This window comes from Oryx dammah, unplaced genomic scaffold (genome assembly GCF_014754425.2).
Source record: "Oryx dammah isolate SB20612 unplaced genomic scaffold, SCBI_Odam_1.1 HiC_scaffold_23, whole genome shotgun sequence".
Lineage (NCBI taxonomy): Eukaryota > Metazoa > Chordata > Mammalia > Artiodactyla > Bovidae > Oryx > Oryx dammah.
This window is the reverse complement of record NW_024070207.1, coordinates 121889354-121915830: the sequence shown is the minus strand read 5'-3', so window position 1 is coordinate 121915830 and position 26477 is coordinate 121889354.

Below are 26477 nucleotides of genomic sequence, written 5' to 3'. Positions count from 1 at the left end.
GCTCATATGTGGTGGTAGTCCGCTTATTCTCCTTGCTGTAGAGTATTCATTACATGAAGACCCCCAATTTATTTATCCATTCTGGTTTAATGACTATTTGGGGAATTTTCCATTTTTATAGTGAACAGAGCTGTCCTGATTGTTCTTATGCCTTCTTAGGATGATCTGATGAACAGATTTCTCTCTCTTCTCTTACTCTTCCTTAGAGTAGAATTTCTGCCTGTGTAATATCTTTTATGATCACTCATATTTTTCTCTCCTCTTGCTAGACTGTAGATTCCTTGAAAAGGGAGAGGGGCTTGTTCAACATTATATAACCCCTACACAGTAGAGAAGCTGTCACATAGAAAAGGCATGACTTTTTTAAATTTATTTTTTTAAGTGAAGTATAGTTGATTTACACTGTTAATTTCTGCTGTACAACAAAGTCACTCAGTTATACACACACACACATATATATATACACATACATTCTTTTTTATATTTTTTTCCATTATGGTCTATCCCAGAACATTGAATATAGCTCCCTGTGCTATACAGTAAGATTTTGTTGTCCATCCAAGGCATACACTTCTTAAACACTCTGGAAAGTGCTCCTGCATTAACCTTTTAACATTTTAGCTAGACCAGGACACGTGGGGAGAAAGAAATGGCAACCCACTGCAGTGTTCTTGCCTAAAGAATCCTGTGGACAGGGGAGCCTGGTGGGCTGCCCTCTATGGGGTCGCACAGAGTTGGCCACAACTGAAGCGACTTAGCATGCATGCATGCATTGGAGAAGGACATGACAAACCACTCCAGTGTTCTTGCCTGGAAAATCCCATGGATGGAGGAGCCTGGTGGGCTGCAGTCCATGGGGTCACTAAGAGTCAGACTCGACTGAGTGACTTCATTTTCACTTTTCACTTTCATGCATTGGAGAAGGAAATGGCAACCCACTCCAGTGTTCTTGCCTGGAGAATCCCGGGGACAGGGGAGCCTGGTGGGCTGCTGTCTATAGGGTCACACAGAGTCAGACATGACTGAAGCGACTTAGCAGCAGCAGCAGCAGGACATGTTGGCCAGTCTGTCTGGATTTAATAAATTAAGGTAAAGCTGCTTAACAAAATAACTCCAAATTGTGTGATATCTCTAATACCAGAATCCTTTATGTCTTGCTCTCTTCCAAGTGTTACCAAATGCAAGTTTGTGTGTGCGACTCACAGTGAGGCCTAGCAAAACAAAAAGTAGAAGTTTGGAGCAGAAAAGGTTTATTGCAGGGTCATGCAAGGAGATGGGTGGCTCATGCCCTCAAAACCCCGAACTCCCTGAAGGGTTTCATGAAAGCATTTTAAAGGCAAGATGAAGGACGAGCATGGTTGGTTGAGGCAAATTTCTTGGTGTTGGAATCCTTTGTTCTTACATCTGTCCTCATAGCTCAGATCACAATGTTCCTGTAAATTTCCAACTAGCCAAATGTTATTCTTTGTTCTGCAACTTTTTATCTCTATATGAATGGAAAAGTTACACTTTTAAAGGTCAGAGTCTTGAGAATGGGCTATCTTATATATTCAGGCCATAGGGATAATTCTCTTTTTTTGCCCTTTTTTAAAAAAAATATTTTTGCCTGTCCTGGATCTTTGTTGCCATGAGCAGGCTTTCTCTAGTTGCTGTGCAGGGGCTTCTCTTATTGTGGTGCACGGGCTTAATTGTTCCACCATATGCGGAATTTTCCCAGACTAGGGATCGAACCTGTGTCCCCTGCATTGGCAGGCAGATTCTTAATCACTGGACCACCTATAGGGAAGTCCTATAGGCAACACTCTTAAGAAGCAAAAGCAACGGAATATAAAGGTTACAGTAAAAGAAACGGATCTAATATGGAGTCAGATTTGTTCTTCCCTATTGTGCAAGTGGTGATGTAGGGACCTAAGTTCCTTCTGTTTTTGCGTCTGTCATCTTCAGTATGATCTTCGGTATGCATCTTCTAAGACGTCATGTTTGTGTGCACGAAGCAGGCTGATTTTGAAAGGAAGGCAGAGTGAACAAGAAGGCACATGTATCCCCTCTGCTCTCATCCATAGGTGAGAACACATTGTGAGGCTGATCTAACCACAAGAGACACTGGGAATTGTAGTTTCGTAGGTATCATAAAGAGAAAAAACTGGCCTCGTGGCCAGCGGGCCAGTCTCTGCCGCAGAGTCCATTCTGAAATTCCAAGAGCATTGTCAGTGTTCTTACCCTTCATTCTTGAGTGAAAGCTCCCTGTCTTCTCAGTACTTTGTCCTCATCCCAGGACTGAGAAAAATCTTGATCCTGGGACTGCTTCAGTTCTCCTGACCATTGCCCTGGGCCACCACAGTGTGTCTCCATGCTCTATATTCTGTTATAGACATTTGGCAGTAAGGTCTCTCTCTTAGGCTGAGGAAGATGTGGATGATATAGTCAATTCTGCTATAGTGTTATAGTGTGACATATGTGTTCTTGAAATTATAGTGTGATTGTGAGATCATGTAATAAAAACCTGCCAGGCTTGTGGAGAAAAGCGGTGAAGAGCATGGCACTTAAAATATTAAAAAAAAAACACATTGTCAAGACACAGTTTTAAAAAAAGATAAGAACCTCATAAAAATGCCAGCACATGCTAAGTAGTTAGGGAATACATAAATACTACAATACAGATGTCACTTTCCCTCAAAAGGCCCTGAAATTGGCCTGTGCATGTGGAGGAAGGCGATCTGAAATCAGGATGGAGGTTGCACCAGCAGGTGAGGACCTGTGAACTGAGGGAGCTGTATACCTTGAGGAGGTTGTGTCTGAGCACATTTTGTGTGATCCTATGTGGCTCTGTTCAGCTGCATGCAATTTTCTTAATTCATGGTCCTTCTCCTCAATGAAATGGTGCATCAGGAAACAGGAAATTTGCATTGTCTTCAAATAGTTGCCTAATGTATCAGTCCCGCTGAAACAAATTCACATTTACAAAGCGAGTAGGAGTGTGAGTTTGAAGAACTGGCTGTACCAGGATAGTGCAGATAGTTATAGGTAGACACCAAGTGGCCTCTATTCTTGGTAATAAAGTTCTAATTCATATGCATGGGTATAAGTCACTTCAGTTGTGTCCAACTCTGCAACCATGTGGACTGTAGCCCTCCAGGCTCCTCTCTCCATGGGATTTTCCAGGCAAGAATACTGGAGTGGGTTGCCATTTCCTCCTCCAGGGGATCATCTTCCCCACCCAGGGACTGAACCTGAGTTTCTTATGTTGGTTCTTTGCCATTAGCACCACCTGCCAATTGGTGCAGATCTTATATGTGACTATATGTTTTTGACCACCACCATTCTCAAACCAGGTCACTTGCTTCTAGATAATCAAGAATTGGCTGTAATTTGGAAACTCTTATTGCTAGAGTAATAAGCTCATTTCTGTTGTCTGTTTCAGATCTGTATTCTTTTCAGAGCAACCTTTCCTCCTCATTGGTAATCAACATAAGTCATAAATAACCCCTGCTTTAATGATTTCTCTGTGGCTTTCATTCCCTTTTATCTACATGAAGATGAGACTCTTTTTTCCTAATATTGCTCCAGGATACAATTATCCTCTTTGAAAGGAAGGTGGAAGAATATCACGGTCTTTGGAATACCCCCATGTCCAAAGTAAATGATAATTTCTGGTACAAAATAGAGCAATTTTATATTGCATTTTTATTGCCTGTGCAGTGATTTTCAGGGCCTGGATTATTAGTATAATTATGAGTACTGGTAATAGCAGTGCTCTTTGTGTTGCCAACCACCAAGGCTATTGTTAGAAATCTTAATATTAAAGTGAAAAAAGTGAAAGTATTAGTCACTCAGTCGCATTCGACTCTGTGACCCCATGGACTGTGGCCTGCCAGGCTCCTCTGTCCCTGAAATTTCCCAGGCAAGAATCCTGGAGTGCATAGCCATTCCCTTCTCCAGAGGATCTTCCCAACCTAGCCGTCAAACCCAGGTCTCCCGCATTGCAGGCAGATTCTTTACTGTCTGAGCCATCAGGGATATTACCAGTAATAGTAATATTACTTAGTTCTGCAGTTTTACAAATACCACATCTTAATATTTATATTAGTAATGATTTTTCCACTTCTAAAACTTATGGATAATATTATTCCTGTGTGTGTTATGTGCTCAGTCATGTCCAACTCTTTGCAACCCCATGGACTGTGGCCTGCCAGGCTCCTCTGTCCCTGGGATTTCCCAGGCAAGAATCCTGAAGTGGGTTGCCATTCCCTTCTCCAGGGAATCTTCCCAACCCAGGGATCAAACCAAGTCTCTTGTGTCTCCTGCGTTGGCAGGCGAGTTCTTTACCATGGCGCCACCTGGGAAGCCCAATATTAATCCTAACTACTCTCTTATATTACTCCAGCTGCTACTACTACTATTAATACTGAAATACTGCTACTACTGCTATCATGACTACTACTGTCGCCACTGTTGCTTCTACTCCCACAACTACCTGAAAGGTATTGAGGACTCACTGTGTCTCGGGCACTTTGATAAGCATTTTCTCAGCAGTAACTCTGGTATTTAATTTTCACCACAACTTAATGAGATAGCTTGTATTGTTATTCCTGCTTTACAGAGGGGGCCACTGAGGATCAGAGAGGATCAGTAACTAACTTACCTAAGGAGGAAGCTGACTCAGGATCTGACCATCACTTCAGAGTCCCCACTTGTAACTCCTTCATGTATGGCAGAAATTAATGCCACTCTGATGTGCTGTCATCGTTTGCCTCCTCTGATCATATGGAACTGCCTTTTTAAAATGCTAATGCTATGTTATAGCAAAGAGAATATTTATAATCTTCGTCATATTTTATATATTTCCAGAGGTAATAGTGTCAATTCCAACAATGTGGGTATTAATGAAAGTGGTTTCTTCCCTCTCTTTAATGCAGTATGATTTTTAGTGTCACCACCAAAGGAAATAGAGCAATTAGTCTTTCCAAAAATCGCAAGTAACCTTCTGTCTAGATAACCATCCCATTACATATTCCCTTCTTTCCTTTGAACCTATACTGCCTTTGTACATTTTGTTTCTGAAATGAATGCATGCAATCTACTCCAAAGAACAGTAGCTGTCATGAGATGTTAGAGAACATAAAAAAAAAAATCTGCATTGTGGAAGTAATCTGAAGTTGCAGGTAAAACTAGTTATTTTCTTCTTGGAATCATTTTTGGAGGGTCTGATTAAGAATTCTTAGTGGCATGTATAATGAACTCTAAAGTGGGAACAGGTTTCTCATATTTAACAGTGTTTATCCAGTTGGGAACAATGTAGAACTCAGAATTAATTAGGTGGAGTTGTGCGGTCCATTTTGGGTAACACCATAGCAAGCCCCAATGAAAGGTGCTGGTGGTTTCTAAGAACAAGATAAAGAGCATTGTAGGAACAGAGGCTTTGTAATTACTGCAGCACCTTCTCCTTGGAACAGATGTGGTTATGTGAGGCGAATAAGCTGGAAGACCAGATTCCCCACTCACAGTGCAATAGTAAATCGAATCCAGACTGTTCTTTAAGCAGATGCATTATTTTTGGTGACTTGCTTCCTGTTTATCGTTTTCAATGACATTGACAATTAGTGCCCTTGAAACTGAGGACCATGAGTGCCAGGGTAAATTAGTCTGTGTAACAGTGAGTCACAGTGGTGATGACATATGCTTTGGAATTCACTGCCCACCACAGACACCCTGACAGCAGCATCTGGGATTTAGTCCCAGGCAAACCTGGTAAGACTCCTCCACTTCCACCCCTAGCGGGTGGTATGTCCCCTTCCCTGTGGTGAACATGGCATTTTCAGGTCAGGGAGATTCCTTCTTGACTGAGCACACAATCTGCTTATGTTGCAAAATGGTGACAGTTGATAGATTTCTTCTCCTCTCTAACTTCCAATGTTACAATGAGCCGTAGACCTTATCCAGCTAGTCTTCACCTTTGTGAAGTTTTCCACTACTTGAAATGTCCAGATTCATTCTGTTAAGCAAAAATGTTTCTTCATCTTATTTTGAATTTCTCACTGGTAACATCTTTTGATGCCTCCTCCTCAGGTCACACATCATGAAAGGAGGAGAAAGGAGGGGAGAGAGGACATATTTTGGTGCTCTGGCAAAAAGGAAATAGATGGTTGTTAGAAGGTGGTTTTCAAATGATAAATGGAGCCATTAGGTTCCAATTAGGGATTTTGGCCTCTCCAGTATGCAAGTGGCATGCAACAGAGATATCTAGGATCTAATGATATTCATTGGTGAGATTTTCCCAGGACTTTGAGCAAGATAAACTATCCAATTATGCCTTCTCCTTCTCTGGAGTAGTGTTTCTCTCCATGTTTCCCCACTCTTGCTGTTCAGTTGCTCAATCATGTCTGACTCTTTGCGACCCCAGGAACTGCAGCATGCCAGGCTTCCCTGTCCTTTACTATCTCCCTGAGTTTGCTCAAATTCGTGTCCATTGAGTTGGTGATATTATTCAATCATCTCTTCCTCTATTGCCCCCTTCTCCTCTTGCCCTCAATCTTTCCCAGCATCATGGTCTTTTCAAATGAGCTGGCTCTTTGCTTCAGGTGGCCAAAGTATTGGAGCTTCAGCATCAGTCCTTCCAATGAATATTGAGACTTGATTTCCTTTAGGATTGACTGGTTTGATCTCCTTGCTGTCCAAGGAACTCTCAAGAGTCTTCTCCAGCTCCACAATTGGAAAAGCATCAATTCTTTGGTGCCCAGCCTTCTTTATGGTCCACCTCTCACATCTGTACATGATTCTTGGAAAAACCATAGGTTTGACTATATGGACCTTTGTTGGCAAAGTGTTAAGACTTTTGTAGCTATTATTTGATCATTCTTGATTGTCATAATTTTTTCGTAATTGGGTTTATTTCTTCCAGTGTTATTTTTTGAGAGGAAAAAAGTGGTACTTGAGACCTTGTGGTTTCAATGTTTGATTTTGATTGCGGTCTTCACTCTAAGTCTCCTGACCTAGGCAAATTGTAGCCATGAGGGTTTTAGTGCATGTTTACACTTGCCAGTGCACTATTCCTTTTTCCTCTAAGACAGCACTTTCCAAAAAATGACTTCAAGGGCTCTAGCATGTGCCAGTTGTAGGGAAAACACTATCAGTTGTAATTATACTACTCTTTCCTAAGTAACCACTAAATGTTGATGGGTACATCCAAAAGACCCAGACCTGTCTTTGATTACTTTTTAGCAGCTTTGCATCAGCAAGAATGAGAGGTAGTACTGTTTCAAGGGAGTTAGGATAATGTAAGTAATTATTAGGGGTCCCAGCGTTTGGCTTTAAGAGTCATTTTCACAATCTCGTGGGATTTTGTTTCAGTTGTGGAAGTGGTTTTGTGCATAGCCTGTTGCCTTCCTTTGGAGCGAAACTGGTAGAACAGTGGATTTTTAAAGGGAGAGGGAATGAATATCAAGGGGTACCTCCTGGGGTCTGGAAAAACTCCCAAGGGAACCCATCTTACTCAGGCTTTTAAAGACTTCTTTTGTGACTCATGGATGGCATTTGATCCTGTGGCCAGTGAAATGGTTCTGAAATGCTTGTGAAATAATTCAAGGCAGACGAACAGGGCACTTGCTTTTTATAGGAAGATGATATAATGGACTTTCCAGCTGAAGAACCCTGTGTCCAACAGCTATTGAAATCACGTTCCATGTGTACTACATGAACAAAGATAACTTGATTTCATATTTTTAAAACTTTTAAATATAAATTTAGTCTCCCCGGAATAAATAGAACACATAATCTCTGATGAGTGATGATAATCTTTTTAAGTAAGTTCCTGGTTCTCAATGTGGTGAAGAAGGACTGTTGTAGTCCTGAGGGGCATTTGGCAGTATCTGGAGACATCATTTTTATTTGTCACAATGGAGTGGGGGGTGTTACTGGTATCTAGTGGGTAGAGGCCATGGATGCTGCTAAATACCCTTCAATGCACAGGATAGCACCCTACAACAAAGAATAACCTGGTCTAGAAAGTCAGCACTGACACTATTGAGCATTCCTGGTCTAAAGGCTTAGAGGAGGCAGAACTCACAGATGGGAGATGCCTGGGACCCTGAAACTGTGCAGAACAAAACACACCAACACACCTACACACCTCTCCCACCCCTTTATACTTTCCTAGACGGGGATAGGGAAAACTGACTTCAGCTGAGTTACTCCACTGATACTTTGGGCTTGGGGTTGCTTTGTTATGGCAAATAGCCTCTCCTGGTAATAGAAATTCAAAGCTAGATTGAAAAAAAAAATCTCTAACCTGCAGTGTGATCAGAATACCATATGCATGCAACTTACATGAACAGTGCACAACCTTGTTGTGATGCCATCAAAGCCAAAACAGCACGAGAATAAAACTTAGGGAGCTTTTTAAATGCTCATGTTGAAGCAGGGGGGATAGCTTTTATTAGAGAGTAAGGAGATGTCACTTTCTGAAAGTTATTTTGCACCATATTGAGAATTTTAGAAGGTAAAGACACTGATTCTTTATTACCTTCTTTCACTTCAAAGTGTTTCTTTCATCTTCTTTGACAAAGCACATCCCTAATACAACTATTAAACTTATTATTCATGATGAGGCTTGCATTTTGATCACATGGAGGTAGCTTTCTAATGCCAGTAGACAAAAATGTTAGAAGAGAAAGTAATAAGGAGGCTAGGAACACAGATATGTGAGAAGATTACTTAAGTAAGTGGTGACTAGTGAAATGTAGAACAAAGGGGAAGCACTTTGTATGTATGATCCCCCTGAACTGGAAAGAAAGAGGTGGTGGGAAACAAAGATGTTGGGATTTTCCCCAGTTGGGCAACAGTTGGTATCATTGGCATATATATCAAATTTCATGGAATCTGACCTCATCAATTGCCAGACATTTCTATATGTGTCCACTAGGAAATGAAGACATCATGTTTTGTCACTTTGATCATAGGTTGGCAAATTGGCCTTAAGTCAAATCTGGCCCAGTGCCTGTTTTTTTAAATAAAGTTTTATTGTCACACAGCCACACCATTCATTTACATGTTGTCTGTGGCTGATTTTCTGCTACAGTGTCAGAGTTGGACAGTTGCAGTAGTGGACTGAATGGTCCACAGAGCTGAAAATATTTGCCGTCTGGCCCTTTACAGAAAGAGTTTGGCAAGCCCTTGTATATATTGCTTTATAATACTTTTATATTTCTTGAGCTAACTTTTAGACTTCACCAGTCCATTCTGAAGGAGATCAGCCCTGGGATTTCTTTGGAAGGACTGATGCTAAAGCTGAAACTCCAGTACTTTGGCCACCTCATGCGAAGAGTTGACTCATTGGAAAAGACTTTGATGCTGGGAGGGATTGGGGGCAGGAGGAAAAGGGGACGACCGAGGATGAGATGGCTGGATGGCATCACTGACTCGATGGACGTGAGTCTGAGTGAACTCCGGAAGTTGGTGATGGACAGAGAGGCCTGGTGTGCTGCGATTCATGGGGTCACAAAGAGTCGGACACGACTGAGCGACTGAACTGAACTGAAGTGATAGATTTTAACCATATAATACTCTGGTGCATACAAAAAAGTGAAATATCAGCAAACAACTTAGTTAAGGTATTCCTCAAACTTTTGTACATATAAAACGTAGAGCTCGACCCATATGGATCATTTTTCAATGCAGTAATTGATGTCCGCGATTTTCCACAAAATAGTTTCCTCAATGCCATGGAAAGTACTGTTGATGCAGCATTTCTTGAATGAGTACTTCATTATTGCCTCTAGGATTTTCTTCCAAGCTTCTCTGTGCTTTGATGCAGACCCTTTCTTGATAGTCCTGGAAATTTTCAACAGAAATCTTTTTCAGCCTCTGTGATGTCTCCTCTCTACTTCCTCAAATGGAATTTACATAGATTTTGGCTGAAATGGTGAAGAATTGCGATTGTCCAATCATGACCCTGAGAATAATCAACCAATTATACTTTCTCTGGGAAAGCAGAGATTCCAAAATGCCGTATATTATAAGATGAACCAGGAGACTTGAAAATGTGAAAGGCCTGTGCTTCTGAGAATTCCTGCAAATATGTTAGCTTGTTTGTTTCCCACCAGTTGGGGAGCGGCTCAGTTTCTGGTTAGCTGAGGGAAGAGAAGGAGTTGCAGTCACATGTTTCTGCAGGTCTTTTGCAACTTGAAATGTCCTGCTCATTCTTTGCTTTACTTGATCAAGCTAAATAAACTTCTTACCAAGGCTCAAAGCGAAACTGCATGGAAACAGTCTTCATGAGTGTCTGGATTTTAAGCCTCTGCACTCTTCCAGGGGCCACAGTTATTTGGATTGATAGCAGCCGTGCCCAGTGCTGACTGGCGCTCTGCTCCCTGGGCCCAGGTAGCTCGGCTCTGGAGTTTAAACCCAGTTCCCGTCTGGGCAGCCACAGGATCCGACTGGGAACTTCACGATTTAACCAATCCCTCTCCTGTCTCCTGTGTGTAACTTCAGTGTCTTGTGAATGTCTGGAAACTCCTTGGTGGGTTAACAGGCTGAGATCATTTTTTGTATGGCTTTCCATTCTCGGATGTGATTCAAAAGAGTTGGGTCTAATGAGCAGGTGTATCCACTGGGTCTCAGATTTCTAGTTGCTGGGGTTACACTGCAGAGAAGTTTCTCACAGCAAATGATGGTTAGAAAGCATCTGAGGGTCTTTTCTTCTGAATTTCAGGACACCCAGCATTTGGGGGTCTAGGTATCCCTTTTGTGGGCTTCCCTGGTGGCTCAGAAGGTAAAGCATCTGGCTGCCATGTGGGAGACCTGGGTTCAATCCCTGGGTCAGGAAGATCCCCTGGAGAAGGAAATGGCACCCCACTCCAGTACTCTTGCCTGGAAAACCCCATGGATGGAGGAGCCTGGTAGGCTACAGTCCGAGTTGCAAAGAGTCAGACATGACTGAGCAACTTCACTTCACTAATCCTTTTTGTATTTCCCTGGCAATTGGGGTCATAATACTATGTAACCCCAAGTACAATGGAGGAAGGGCTGCTAATTTCTGTAACTCTCCTTGTGGATGCTATTGTTTAGTCGCTGACTTGTGTGCAACGCCATGGACTGTAGCCCACCAGGCTCCTCTGTCCATAGGATTTTCCAGGCAAGAACACTGGAGTGGGTTGCCATTTCCTTCTCCAGGGGATCTTGCCAACCCCGGGACTGAACCCAGGTCTCCTGCATTGTAGGCAAACGCTTTACCGTCTGAGCCACTAGGGAATCCCTTTCCTTGTTGAATGAGACCCCATAAACTGAAAAACAAATGATTCAAACCAGCACGGGGGCAGGGAGTGGGGTGGGGGTGCAGGGGGGACACTAACAAGAGCAGCCAGCCTTGAAATGTGCTACATAAGGACCACAGGCTGACCTCAGGGCTTTTCTACTGATGGTACATCCCAGGTTGGGCTGTAAGTTTTATTTTTTTCTTTATGCCAGATATGGTTATATAAGCAGCTTTCAAAATGAGAAATCAAGCTTTTGATTTCTCTCTACTTTGCTTTGGTGGGCTCCCTGAGGCCTTTGAAAGAGCCAAGGCCATTTCCCACAGCAAAAACATAGCAGAGAAATCATTTGCGCTTTAGAGGAGAGCCTGGTGTGTGTTCTTCGAACCCATTCAAGTTAAAGAGCTACCTTACAACTTGGCAAGATACCGGAGATAAAAGGCAGGTTTGCAGGCTTACAGTGGTTCCAGATTCAGTTTTCAGAGCCCAACAAAACCAAGCAAAAGCTGTTGTAGACTCAGGAGCCAAAACCTGGTTGAACTGTTCTCCATGAAGCTGATGAGCATGGAGCTCACAGCACCTAGTCACGATGACTGAAGGTAACCCAGAGGCTCCTTGGGTTCATGAACTTGGGGAGACAAAGAAAGTCATATCAACAGCTAGCAGAGACTTGGGAGGGGAGCTGGAAAGAGGAGAGTCAGAGATTTTGAAGGTGAGAAGGACCCACAGGGGCTGAGTTTGAAAGGGCCATGAGCCGGGACTACAAATGGCATCTAGAAGTTGAATCTAGAAGCTGTGAGCAAAGGACAGCCAAATCCATCATTGATAAGAAACATTTCTTTAAGGCAGACATTATCTACAGGGGTATGGCTCCACCTACAGCAACTTTCTTATTGGCCACTGTTGCAGTTGTAGCATTTCAAACCTTTCCTTTACTAATTATAGTCTCCACTTGACATTTGCATAACTGAACAGTCCATTCAAGCAGCTTTTGCCAAATAAAGTCATCCTCTGTCCAAAGCGTATATTCCCTTTCTCCCCAGAAGAACCTCAAACTGCTGCAGTTCCTGCTTCCAAAGATATAAAATCCTAACTGTGGGCTGAATCCAAGCTCAAGGTCTCTGTGACTTTTTCTCTGACCACAAGTTTCTGGAAAAAGGAAGGTTTTCTATGATGAGGAAGCCTTAAGTGACTTCTGCTTAAAATAGCTATGTTGTATGAGGCAAGTAATTGGAAGATATTAACAGATCCTGCACCCAGAGTGTAGTAGTAAATTAAATCTGGGCTGTTCTCCAGCAGATATATTTGGAGCATGGCATAGCCTCTTTGCAACCAACCACAGTGGATGCTGTGCTGAGACGGAGGCCACAGGTGTGCTTAGACATCTTGCTCCAGGGATCACCAGCTTTCCCCTCTGGCCCTATGTCAGTGGAACCTGAAAGAAAAATGGCTTTGATATTCAAATTCAAGGAGAGCCAAGCGAAGAGAAGGGCATTTGAAGTATGAACAGAATATTGGGAACTAAGGTGCATCAGGAAATGCCACATTTGTTTCTTTTCCTAAAGCAAATTCAACCTGGCTTCGCCACCACCTGCCTGACAGGTGGAGTGCGTGGGCTGGGGAAAGAGTCCCTGCTCCTACCTTTAGGCTCATTTAGAATTCCAGGGCTTAAGGAGGCCAGGACTGTTAAAGTGGGGCCTCTGGTCTTCATTTTGTCATGACTGCAGCTGCCATGCTCGAATCCTAGGTTGGCATTTGATTGTGGCTGCCTTTGCTGACGGCCTGTCTTCCTCCTGGTCAGCTTGGCCTCTGTACCTTCCCTGAAGCACACAAGGCCACAGATCTTGGTGGCCTCTCACTAGATGGTCCCAGAAGATATGTGCTACTTCTGGGGCTGAGACCAGATCTCTGGGGCTCTGAGGCTCCATTCAATGTGGAAGCCACCAGTTTGGGGCCTCTAACTCTTCTTGGCCTTGGTCACTCCCTTCTTCCTCATCCTTTAGAGGCTTCTATAGCTCTAGACCTTCACAGGCTGAGCCTTTAGAAGCGGGTTCAGCGAGCATTTCTGTAAAGGCCAACTTTACTGACCACATAGTCTCTGTCACAACTACTCAACTTTCTCATTGTCATATGAAAACAGCCACAGACCATTCATAAATGAATGAGTTTGGCTGTGTACCAATAGAACTGCTTCATGGACACAGAAATTTGAATTTCATATAACTTTCATGTATCACAAAATATTATTATTGTATTTTTTACACCATTTGGAAACTATTCTCACCTCCCACATGGTATAAAACTGGGTGGTGGGCCCTATATGCTGGTGGACTGCAATTTGCTGGCCCCCGTTTTCAAAAACCAAAGCTTTTTTGACTCTCCCTGGGGTATTGGATGCCCAGATGGCCAGGAGAAGATGTAAGCAATCTCTCGGTTTTCTAAAACATAATTTCAAGTCACTCGTTGCAGAGTGGCCCTGGCCCCCTCGCAAATCCAGCTCCTCCTTCCCTCAGAGACTCTTGGTGCTACTCTGGCATGTCACATCTGGTCATGATTCTCTTGAGTCAGTGGTCCTCCAACCTTGGTACAATTACTAGGCCTTACTCTGATTGAATATCTAGATGCTTCTCTTTCCAATCCGGAGGTAAGCTTCTAGACTAGATCTTGTCTCCTTGATCTTTTATTTCTAACATCCTATCCTACCAGACATATAATATAGACTCACTAAAAGATGGTGATAGGAATGAATGAATGAATGTACTCAGAGAATGGAGGGCAAGTGATAAGGAATGGGCAGAACATGAAAGGTGTGGATAAATAGAGATAGCTAGTATTTAGGTCTTGTTCCCCAGCTTTTATTGTGAGAGGTGATCTATCTGGATTGATTTTGCCTTCTCTCAATTTCTGGGGCTAATAGTTGCACTTTTTAGTTGGTTCACATTCACTAAATGCCCTGGACTGGTGGTTCTCAAAATGTGGTCCCTGGAAAGGTTTCCTTAGCCTCACCTGTTAGAAATGCAGCTTCTGGAGCTCTACCCCAGATCCACTGGATCAGAAATGCAGCCAGTATTTTAACAAGTCCTCCAAGTGATTCTGATGACCTTTCAAGTTTAGGATCACCATGTCTAGAGACAACTGCTTCTCAAACTTGGCTGCACATTGAAACCATCTGGGGAACTTTAAAAAATACTGATACTTGTGCACCCACCATGTCCCTACTCCAGTGATATGCTTGGAAATGGTTAACAGTTGATTCCCTGGAAGATAAAGAGCTCTGATTTACAGTGTCTGCCCCTTTCTGTGATGTAAATACTTCCACCATTGCCAATTCCTAGCTACTAACATAAGTGTCATGGGCTTCCCAGGTGGCACAGTGGTAAAGAATCCACCTGCCAATGCAGGAGACATGAGTTTGATTGCTGAGTCGGGAAGATCCCCTGGAGAAGGAAATGGCAACCCACTTCAGTACTCTTACTTGAGAAATCCCATGGACAGAGGACCATGGGGGTCACAAAAGAGTCAGACATGTCTTAGCGACTATTATTCATATTAAGGGCTTCCCTGGTGGTTCAGTGGTAAAGAATCTGCCTGCAATGCGGGAGACCCAGGTTTGATACCAGGGTTGGGAAGATCCCCTGGGAGAAGGAAATGGCAGCCCACTCCAGTATTCTTCCCTGGGAAATCCCATGGACAGAGGAGCCTGGCGGGCTACAGCCCATGGGATTGCAAAGAGTCAGACACAACTGAGCGACTGAGCACACACACACAACAGCAACTGTCACTGAACACAAAGTTGGGAAGACGTGCACTACTGGCCGTTTGGAGCTGCTGGGAGTTAAGCCAGCTTCAGCATGTATTGGTCCCATCTCTAGAGATCCAGATCATTTGGTCCAAGTTGTGACCTGGGCATCAGGATTTTTTAGAAACACCCCAGGTAATTTCCATGTAAAGTTTGAGAGCCACTGCAGTAGAGTACTTGTGAAATACATTTTTAGTGAACATAATTCCTCTCACCCAGCCATGGGCAAAATACTTCCCACTCCTTTGATTTAATCTCTTCTATACTGTGACATGCGAAGAGTTGACTCATTGGAAAAGACTGTGATGCTGGGAGGGAATGGGGGCAGGAGGAGAAGGGGATGACAGAGGATGAGATGGCTGGATGGCATCACTGACTCGATGGACGTGAGTTTGAGTGAACTCCGGGAGTTGGTGATGGACAGGGAGTGCTGGCGTGCTGCAGTTCATGGGGTCGCAAAGAGTCAGACACGCCTGAATGACTGAACTGAACTGATACTGTGACATCACTGCAGATGGTGACTGCAGCCATGAAATTAAAAGATGCTTGTTCCTTGGAAGAAAAGCTATGACCAACTTAGCGTATTAACAAGCAAAGACATTACTTTGCCAACAAAGGTCCGTCTAGTCAAAGCTATGGTTTTTCCAGTAGTCATGTATGGATGTGAGACCATAAAGACGTCTGGGCACTAAAGAATTGATCCTTTTGAACTGTGATGTTGGAGAAGATTCTTGAGAGTCCCTTGGACTGCAAGGAGATCAAACCAGTCAATCCTAAAGGAAATCAACCCTGAATATTCATTGGAAGGACTGATGCTGAAGTTCCAATACTTTGGTCACCTGCGAAGAGCCGACTTATTAGAAAAGACCCTGATGCTGGAAAAGATTGAAGGCAGAGGGAAAAGGGGATGACAGAGGATGAGATAGTTGGATGGCATCACCGACTCAATGGACAGGAGTTTGAGCAAGCTCCAGGAGACAGTGAAGCACAGGGAAGCCTAGCAGGCTGCAGTCCATGGGGTCACAAAGAATCAGATACGACTGAGCGACTAACCAACAACATACTGTGACATAGCAAGTTCTGTAGGGAAGTCACTGATTTTCAAACGAAGAAAAAAAGTTGTTTAAGAATTTTATGCATTTCCTTGAAGTTTATTCTCAAAAACTGTGTAAGTATAGGAGTAGATGTGATGTTAAAATCTGTATAATCAAAGTCAAATTTAGTTTACATTCAATAATTTAAATCAAAAGTTTAGATCATAAAGTATGTTTGAGATGGTAAATTTTTCTCACTACACAAGTGTATTTCAAGACAACGATTGGTGTTATGTTTGCTTTAAAACTGTATTCAGAGGGAGGTGGGAGGGGGGTTCAGGATGGGGAACACATGTACACCCATGGAGGATTCATGTCAATATATGGCAAAACCAATACGATATTGTAAAGTTAAAAAAAAAAAAAGAATAAGAAAAAGAAAAAAAATTTAAATGAGGCAGAAGGCCTGGGGACTGTGAAGACAAATCAGAAAAAAAAAAAAAACAACTGGATTCAAATATTCTAAACACTTAGGATTATTTGGTATCTAAACTTACTTACAAAACAGCAATGTTTTGTATTCTGAACGTTAGAATAGAGTATAATTGGGATATAAAATCTGTAAAAGACACAGAAAATAGAATTGTGGCATTTAAAAACATCTAGTGGAGAAGGAAATGGCAACCCACTCCAGTGTTCTTGCCTGGAGAATCCCAGGGACGGCGGTTGGTGGGCTGCCATCTATGGGGTCACACAGAGTCGAACACGACTAAAGTGACTTAGCAGCAGCAGCAGCAGCAGCAGCAGCAGTACAAGGGTCGGATGGCATCACCGACTCAATGGACATGAGTTTGAGTAGACTCCGGGAGTTGGTGTTGGACAGGGAGGCCTGGTGTGCTTCAGTCCATGGGGTTGCAAAGAGTCGGACACGACTGAGTGACTGAACTGAACCAGGGGAAAGAGTAAACCATAAGATGATTTTCTTTTATGTGATTTGCCATAGTCATGTTTGAAAAATACAATTTCTCAGATGCTTGAGAAGAGAAATGACTTAATGGGAGCAACAAATAAAAAATTGATTAAAATAAAAATGAATCATTTATTTTAATATGACATTTGGTTTTCTATGGATGAATAAAAAATTTAAAAAGCCATTATGAGTGGGTTATTCTTCATAGACTTAGATGAAATCGTCACTAATTGAAAGATGCCATTAATTAATAGCCATTAAATACAAATACATCTGGAAATTTCACCTACTAGATTATAGGTGATAGCAATTAACTGGCTCTTAAACCAATTATTCACCCCCAAATATTTGTATAGTGTGGAGGAGGTAAGATAGATGTGATTTTCATGAAACAAGGTTGATCAAGAGTGGCTGATATTGAAGCAGGGTGATAGTCACGTGGAGATGCATGAACTTATCTCTACTTTTATGTATGTTTGAACATTTCCATAGTAAAAGGCTTAAAATATTCATTACAGCTTTATTGTTTCTACCTGGTTTGCTTGGCAGAGTAGAAAATACAAAAAAAATATGAGAGACTATTCTAGTTTTCGCTATGCAAGGAAAAATCGATACATTCTAACTCTACTTATCTGGCTGTCCTTGTTCATATGTTTTTCAGATGAATGAACGGTACTGCTTATACGTCCAAACTTTGAAAAGCAATTTTAATAGAATTTTTTCCAGTATGTTACCTCCCGCCCTGTGTTCTTAAACTTGGTGTAATGAATATATTTTAACCTTTTCCCAATGACTCAGATCATTCTCACTTTAGACATTGAGCTGTTCTGTGTTGTCTTTGATAATTGAAGGTTGTTCATTCAATTCATAAATGTTTACTGAACGCTGATGATGGACTAGGAGCTGGGTGTGTAGCAGTGACCAAAGTAGACCAAAATCCTAGCCTCCTTGCTCTTACATTCTTCTGGTGGTTGAGACATTTAGGGTGACTTAGGTGAGGACTTTGAGTAAGGCAAGACACCAAATAGCTCCGAGTCCTATATTTTTCTTGCCTCTCCTGTCTGTTCTTTGTAGTTAATTTCATTTATCTCCTTTCTCTTTCTGAATTGTCATTTATGTTACCTTTCAGTTTGCCTACTGTGAGTAATTTTATTTTTAATCAATTGATTTAGGCCTTCTTGCTGAGTATTCAGGTCATGGCTGCTATAATCTACACGATATGATCACTAGGTTTGTTATAAATGTGTATGATATGAGATTCCCTAGGCTTTGGGCAAATTCACAACTTGTGCTTGGGTTTGTCTTACCTTACTGACTCCCACTCCCCAACCTCACCCAGATCACTAATTATTTTTGCATCTCTGTATTTCCAGATAGCTGAAGTCTCTAAATCCATGATTCATTCATTTGCCATTTAACAAACAGTTATTAAGCATCTAGTATGTGCCAAATACTAGTCGAGGAGCTTGGAATACAGGATCTGAAACAAGTATAGTGCATGCCCTGAGAGCTAGGGATTCCCAGGTGGCACAGCAGTAAAGAATCCACCCACCAGTGCAGGAGATGCAGGGGGCACAAGAGACACAGGTTCGATCCCTGGGTCAGGAAGATCTCCTGGAGGAGGACATGGCAATCCACTCCAATATTCTTGGCTGGAGAATCCCATGGACTGAGGAGCCTGGTGGGCTACAGTCCCTGGGATCGGAAAGAGTTGGACATAAGCAGCTGAGCACACGTGCATGCCCTGAGAGCTAGGAGAAGATACAGAGTCTGTAATACCTTGTCTTAGCTAAAGAAGCATTTACCAGGACCCCTCACCAGGCTGAGGGTGGGAGATCAAGGAAGACTTGTGGAACCTGGAAGGGACTGGGCATGCATTGACTAATGGACTTGTAAATTTGATGTGCTTCTGAGACGTGCACCTGGAGATGTCCTGGAGAGAGCTGGAACTTCTGTTATCTACTGTTGTGTGACAAACCATCCTAAAACTTACTAGCTTAAGATAACAATTGATTATTTCTCACAATTCAGTGGGTTTTCTGAATAGTTCCTCTGCTGATTTTCTTGAGCTCACTCATGTGGCTGCATCCATCCAAGACAGCAGCAAGACTAGAAGGTCTGAGAGAGCCTCATGTGCCTCAGACTCTCGGCTGTTGACTAGGGCACCTCGGTTCTTCTCCACGTGGTCTCTGATCCTGCAGGGGACACTAAGTTGGCTTCTTTTCATAGTTTCGGGGCAGCTTTCCAGGTCTGCAGAGGGAGAAGCAAGGCCTTTGTAGGTCTGGCTTTGGACGACGCACATTGTCATTTCAGCCAGTCTTTTGGCCAAGCAGTTTCCAAGACCAGCCCATCTTTGAGAGATTGGGAAACTGACTCATCCCCTTAAAGGGAAGGGGCTTTCCTGGTGGCTCAGACTGTAAGGAATCTGCCTGCAACAGTGGAGACCTTGGTTCAATCCCTGGGTTGGGAAGATCCGCTAGAGAAGGGAATGGCACCCCACTACAATATTCTTGCCTGGAGAATTCCCTGGACAGAGGAGCCTGCCTGGTGGGCCACAGTCCACAGGGTGGCAAAGAGTCGGACATGACTGAGTGACTAACACTTTCAGTTTCACCTTCTTAAAGGGAAGAGCAGCAAAGGCACCTTGCAAAGGGTCTTTGCACACAAGACAGGGAAAATCATGGCCATGTTTTGTAATCTACCACAGTTGCATAGATGTGTATGAATCTCAAGAGAGTAATTTGGATGGGAGATAGAAATCTGCAAGCTATCAATATTTACTGACATGATTGTAAATTATGGCTGCACATCGCACTCCCCTGTGAACAGGGTCAGTTTTCCTTATGTTCCATGCTGTAATGGCGATTCTTATGCATGAAAGAGATACCCCAAAACATTAGGTGGGAGAACTCACCAAGGAATGAGGACTCCAACCTCACTTCCTGAAGTGATTTAATGTAAATTAGGCCAACAAATTGGCTTTCATTCCTAGTCCTAACTACAAAGTTCAGTGCCCACCCAGGAATTTACTATGTTCAATAAAGAATTTGTAGTAAAATGAAAACTTAATGAATTCCTAAGTAGCTTCTGTGGTGTTCTAGTTAGCTTGCTTTCTTGCTAACCTAGCCCCTTTTTATGATGTATTTGTTCTTTCCCAGAATTCTTTCAAACATGAGCCAGTTGAAAGCCCTCATTTGCCGTTAATTATCACGGACAAGATGGGCTTCAGCCTGCCAGTCATCTGTTGGTATTGATTACTGGAGAAATAAGGGAATTCTCTTGGGAGCCCTGCAAGAGTCTTGAACAAGAAAACGTTGCTTTAGAGAGCGTGGAACTTTACTATTGCTTAGTGTTCTTAACTCTCTAAGGCTGTCATTTCCAACATAGTAGCCACTAGCCACATGTACATATTTATATTTAATTTTCAATTTAGTGAGTTATGTAACAGTAAAAAATGAAGATTCTTAATTGAACTAGTCATGTTTCCAGTCCTCAATAGCTGCACGTGGCCAGTGGTTACCATCCTGGACAATGCAGATATGTAGAACGTTTCTGTCAACATGGAGCAGTGGTGGATAGCACCACTCCAATATTTCTTGTCCAGTTAAGAATAAAACTGGTAATGCCAGTGTTAGATCTCCATGTTTTGGATTAGAATTAAGGGTGAAGGGTAATTTCCTTTGTTACCTAAAATGTCCATTGCAAACTGAGAGAGTAGCATTGAAATATGTGAACATGAGAGTACATTAAAATATGAGAGTACATTAAAATATGTGAAATAGATAGCCAGTGGGAATTTGCTCTATGATTCAGGGAGCTCAGCCTAGTACTCTGTCACAACCTAGATGGGTGGGATGGGGTGGGAGGTGGGAGGGAGACTCAAGAAGGAGGGGACATATGTGTACCTATGACTGATCCATGTTGATGTATGGCAGAAACCAATACAAGATTGTAAAGCATGTACACCTATGGTGGATTCATGTCAATGTATGGCAAAACCAATAGAGAATTGTAAAGTAAAATAAAAAATTAAAAATTAAAAAAAGACAATAAAATAAATGCCCACAAGAAAAATTAAAAAAAAGAAAATAAAAAAATTTAAAAAAGATTGTAAAGCAATTATCCTTCAATTAAAAATAAATACTTTTCAAAAATTTTAAATAAAATATCCATTTCAATTTATTATGCATCAATTAAAATTTAGAAAGAGACTGAGGGTAGGGAGTACAGTACAATTTTGTTTGAGACCGTTTGTCTGTGACATGAGAAAGTTTAGATATAGGTTACATATTGATGAAGTTAAAGGAAATCTTACCAAACTAGAATGAAGGGCCCAAACTAATGAAATAAAATCTAACAAAGATAAATGTAAATGCTTATACTGTTGGTGTAAATCAGAGCTTGACATACTTGTTCTCTATAAAGCCAGATAATAAATATTTTTGACTTTGCAGGCCAGCCAATTTCAACTCTGCCGTTGTAACATGAAAGCAGCCATAGAGAGGATGTAAAAATGGAGCATGGCTATGTTCCAGTGCAGTTTAATTTGCCATAAAGCAGCAGTGGCTTGGGTTTTTGTCATTGTTGTTCACTGACTCCTGCACTTGATCAGCTGTTCAAGTGCAAAATGATGAGACTTGGCCTGACCCTGTCCTAAGGGATCTTTAGTAGGTTGGTGGCTTGGCTGGAGCCAGTTGCCTTATGTGATGTCGTTTTAGCCTGTGTTAATAGACATGTTCCGTCCAAAGTCAGGGAAGGAAGAAATCTATTGTAGTTCACAGTCGGAGTTTGCATTCAATGGATGGTAACAATCTGGATATTACATGAGCTGTTCAAGCATTTGGAAACTGCATAAAAGGAGAATGGAAGAGATTGAGTCTGACTTAATGGTGAATTATTAAGGGATGTGATTGTAGCTGTCTTTAAGTATTTGACATCCTGCCATGTAGCAGGAGGTACAATTTATCTGAACAATTCTAGAGATTAGAAATAGAATTAATAAGTACAAATCAATAAAAGGAGAACTTTAAGAACATTATAGTTGTTTGAAAATGGGCAACCTTACAAAGCAGTTTTCCACAACAGAAGAGTTTTAGGAAAAGGATGGATAATTATGAACTGGTTGAAGAATTGTTCTAGAATTGAGTGGAAGGTTAGAAGGATTATAATTTAATTGTTGTTATATTATCAGATTAGAACTATATTGCATGTAGAGAAATCTCAACCCAAACTTGTTTATATAAAAAAGAGTACATGTTATATAGGCTTATACAACTGAAAGGTCCCAGGATAGGTCTGACTGCAGACATGGCAGGATTTAGAGGTCTTGCCAAGGTATTTAGGTAAGACTGGCTACATAATTTGTGGGGCCTAGTACAAAATGAATACAAGGCTCCTGGTTCAAAAATTATTAAGAATTTGAAAATGAACCAGCTATATGTATACATATAGCCCCTCTTTTTTGGATTTCCTTCCCATTTAGGTCACCACAAAGCACTAAGTGGAGTTCTCTGTGCTATACAGTAGGTTTTCATTAGTTATCTATTTTATATACAGTAGTAAATATGTCTAATCCAGTCTCCCAGTTCATCCCACCCTCCCATTCCCCCTGGATAGCCATACATTTGTTCTTTACATCTGTGTCTCTATTTCTGCTTTGCAAATAAATTCAAATGTGTGATTTTTCTAGATTACACATATAAGCGATTTTATATGATGTTTGTTTTTCTCTTTCCGATTTACTTCACCCTGTATGACAGTCTCTAGGTCCATCCACGTCTCTGCAAATGATACAATTTCATTCCTTTTTATGGCTGAGTGATATATTCCGTTGTCTATATGTACCATATCTTGTTTATCCATTCCTCTATTGATGGACATTTAGGTTGTTGTACAGCAGAAACTAATACAACATTGCAAAGCAACTATACTCCAATAAAAATTAATTTTAAAAAACTGATTAAATGATACCCTTAAGGTTTGAGATTTTTCTTGATTTTAACTTTTAAAAAGTCCATAAACAAATTTGAATTCTAGTTAACTATATGAACTATTAAGTATTTATGAGTAAGGCCCATTGATATTTGTAACTTATTTTGAAGGCATCAAAAAATAAGAATTAATTGATGGTTTGAGTAACACATTGATATATGATAAAGCAAATATTGTAAAATGACAATTGAAGATCCTAAAAATATTTCAAATGATGATAACATCACCTTAAACCAAGGATATGGCCCTTCCAAGTGCACAGCTCTGTGAACTCCTTAAGTTGCATGCCCATGAAGCCAGTCCATTCTTCAAGTTATGGTCTGCCTCTGCCTATCAACTCTCTTTTTTTTTCTGAATTAGCTTCATTTTCAGGCAGCCTTTCCTCACTGGCAGCTTAGACTTGTATCTTATAGCTGGAAAAGAGCGATCCTCTCTTTGGTGATACCAGGAAATGGTAGCAGATAATTTCTACTCTACCAGATAATTTCAGCTCTACTCAAACTATAAGGACCAAGAGAGAAAGTGATAGTTCCAAAGTAAAAAACAAGGTAGAGGAAACTAACCAAGGAAGAATGGATACAGGGAAGTCCAGTAATAAATATCTACTCTGTTTAGCAAATAGCAGCTGTGAGCAATAATGAAGAAATGACTCAAAGTAAGAAAATATCTTAATCCAGAGAACTTGTCCAGAAGTGAACAGATTCCTTTCACTCTAAGGTAAAGGTGAAGGTGAAGTCACTCAGTCGTGTCCAACTCTTGCGACCCCATGGACTGTAGCCTACCAGGCTTCTCTGTCCATGAGATTCTCCAGGCAAGAATACTAGAGTGGGTTACCATTTCCTTCTCCAGGGGATCTTCCTGACCCAGGGATCGAACCCGGGTCTCCCACATTGGAGGCAGATGCTTTAACCCCTGAGCCACCAGGGAAGCCCTAAAGGGTTTTCTAAATTTTAAAATTCTGTTTCTCGGGTATATAAGCAAGATTTGTCTTGTTTCATGTATATTCAGTGTAATGTTTGTATTCTTAGCATAAGCTACTTAAAAACTGTCAAGATCCTAAGATTGAACACTCCACCTGAAAATTATTTTAATTCAGTGAATATTTTCCCCTGGAACTTAATTTTATTTCTCAAGCCCTGTTTTCATCCAAAACTTTGTCTGGTTACTTAGAAGAGTAAACATATGTATATATGTATGTACTTGTGTATATGTCATCACTTTCTGTCTTGGTCAGTCCTTCTGCTGAACCAGCATATTATTTAACAAGCTCTGCTCAAAACTTGACTTTTTTAGGTGAAATCATGTGTCTAATGCCTGGAAAGGAGGAAAGAACCAGAGAGTGCCAGGCCCATGGAGAGTTTGTTGTAGTTGTAATGGATTGACCAAGCACACAGATCAGTTCAGCCAAGATATTCATTCTAAGCCAGTGAGATCTGACCTTATTTTTCCTGTCAAATTTGACACTTTTGGGGGATCTGAATTAACTAACCGTTTTATTACAATCAGTTTATCAGGGGAGGCAGGGGACAATTCATTATGGTGTGGCTGTCATGGTTCCATGCAACTCAAAGAGAACCTTTTTCTGAAGTTGGCTGTAAAGAGGCAGAAGTTAAATGTGGGATTGGATGCCTGATCCTACCACTCATGAGCTGTGTTTCCTTGGGCCAATTTACCTCTCTGAGCTTCTTTTTTCTCATCTGAAGGAATGCCATTGCTGCTGTCTTTGTCTAAGCCCACACCAGGAAAATAATAGACATGCTTGTTTCCCCAGGTCTCCCAAAACTGCTAAGATTCACAGGGTACATTTTTATGTATCATTCAACTAGGATGTTAAAGTAGAAAATGAGAAGGGAACGCCTTACACACACTACATGCTTGGCCAAACATGTTGGTATATATATTTACATTGGTTGACTTCCACCCAAAATCTGTCCTTAGCCTGCAGGGCTCATCCTCCCCAAATCCACAAGGCATAAATTTACACTAATGGAAAGTCCAAGAAGATGGTCTTTTTTGTCTTTCCCCCATCTGAAACAAAAGTCCTCAATAGAAGAAAGAAGTCCTAAAGCTTTTGGAAAAAGATAAGACTTTAATTTTCTGATCTTTCACCTAGAGATGGAAATCTGGTCTAATACTGATGTTTAAGAATTTTTCCCCCCAATACTTGAACTTTCCTAGTTTACAGTTTTATGCTCAGCTCTGATTGGGCTTGAAGATTCTTAATTAAATTGCAGAGTATAAGGGCCTGGTCCCCTCCTGCTATCTTCCACAGAGGTAAGTTTAACAGGTCTTCCCCCTGATAGGCATTCACAGTTCATTGCTTTTTAAGACTTGCATACCAGTCTAGAGTTCTTCAGAATATAAATAGAAACATTGAAAATACTCTTAGAGCTTACTAAATTGACTTTTCCAAACTAAGTTAGAAATTAAAGTTGGGCTGAGGTGCCTATGTTTAGTTCATTAAGTTTTGCAGTCCTTTTTTCTGAAATGGCAGGTCTCCCAGGACAAATCAAGGAAACGTTCTCTTTAAATTTCCTGAAAATCAGAAGGGCATAATTTTCCAATAATTTTTAATTATTCTTTACTAAGATTGCATATTGAAAAGGGAGCATGCCACCTGGGTAGATAAAGAACATGGTTGAAAGGGAAAAAAAAGAGAGAATACATATTTATGTTTGTATTCACTAGCAAAGTAGTTGGCAAAACAGTTGGATTTTTCAAGTCCCAAGCTAACTTTCCCATCTTTGCAAAGAGAACTATGCTGATTTAAAACATACTACAGCTTTAGGGAATAGGAATAAAGATCCTGAACACCAAATATGTACATTCAAGGGAAGCTTTTCAAGAAATACTTGCCTCCCTAGATATAGAATTCGCCTGCAATGCAGGAAACCCCAGTTCAATTCCTGGGTCGGGAAGGTCCCCTGGAGAAGTGATAGGCTGCCCACTCCAGTAGTTTTAGGCTTACCTGGTGACTCAGTCAGTAAAGAATCCAAGGGCAATGCAGGAGACCTGGGTTCAATCCCTGAGTTAGGAAGATTCCCTGGAGGAGGGCACAGCAAGCAACTCCAGTATTCTTGCCTGGAGAATCCCCATGGACAGAGAAGCCTGGCAGGCTGCAGTCCAGTTCAGTTCAGTTCAGTCACTCAGTCATGTCCAACTCTTTGCAACCCCATGAATTGCAGCACGCCAGGCCTCCCTGTCCATCACCAACTCCCAGAGTTCACTCAAACTCATGTCCATCGAGTCGGTGATGCCATCCAGCCATCTCATCCTCTGTCGTCCCCTTCTCCTCCTGCCCCCAATTCCTTCCAGCATCAGAGTCTTTTCCAATGAGTCAGCTCTTTGCTTGAGGCGGCCAAAGTATTGGAGTTTCAGCTTTAGCATCATTCCTTCCAAAGAACACCCAGGACTGATCTCCTTTAGAATGGACTGGT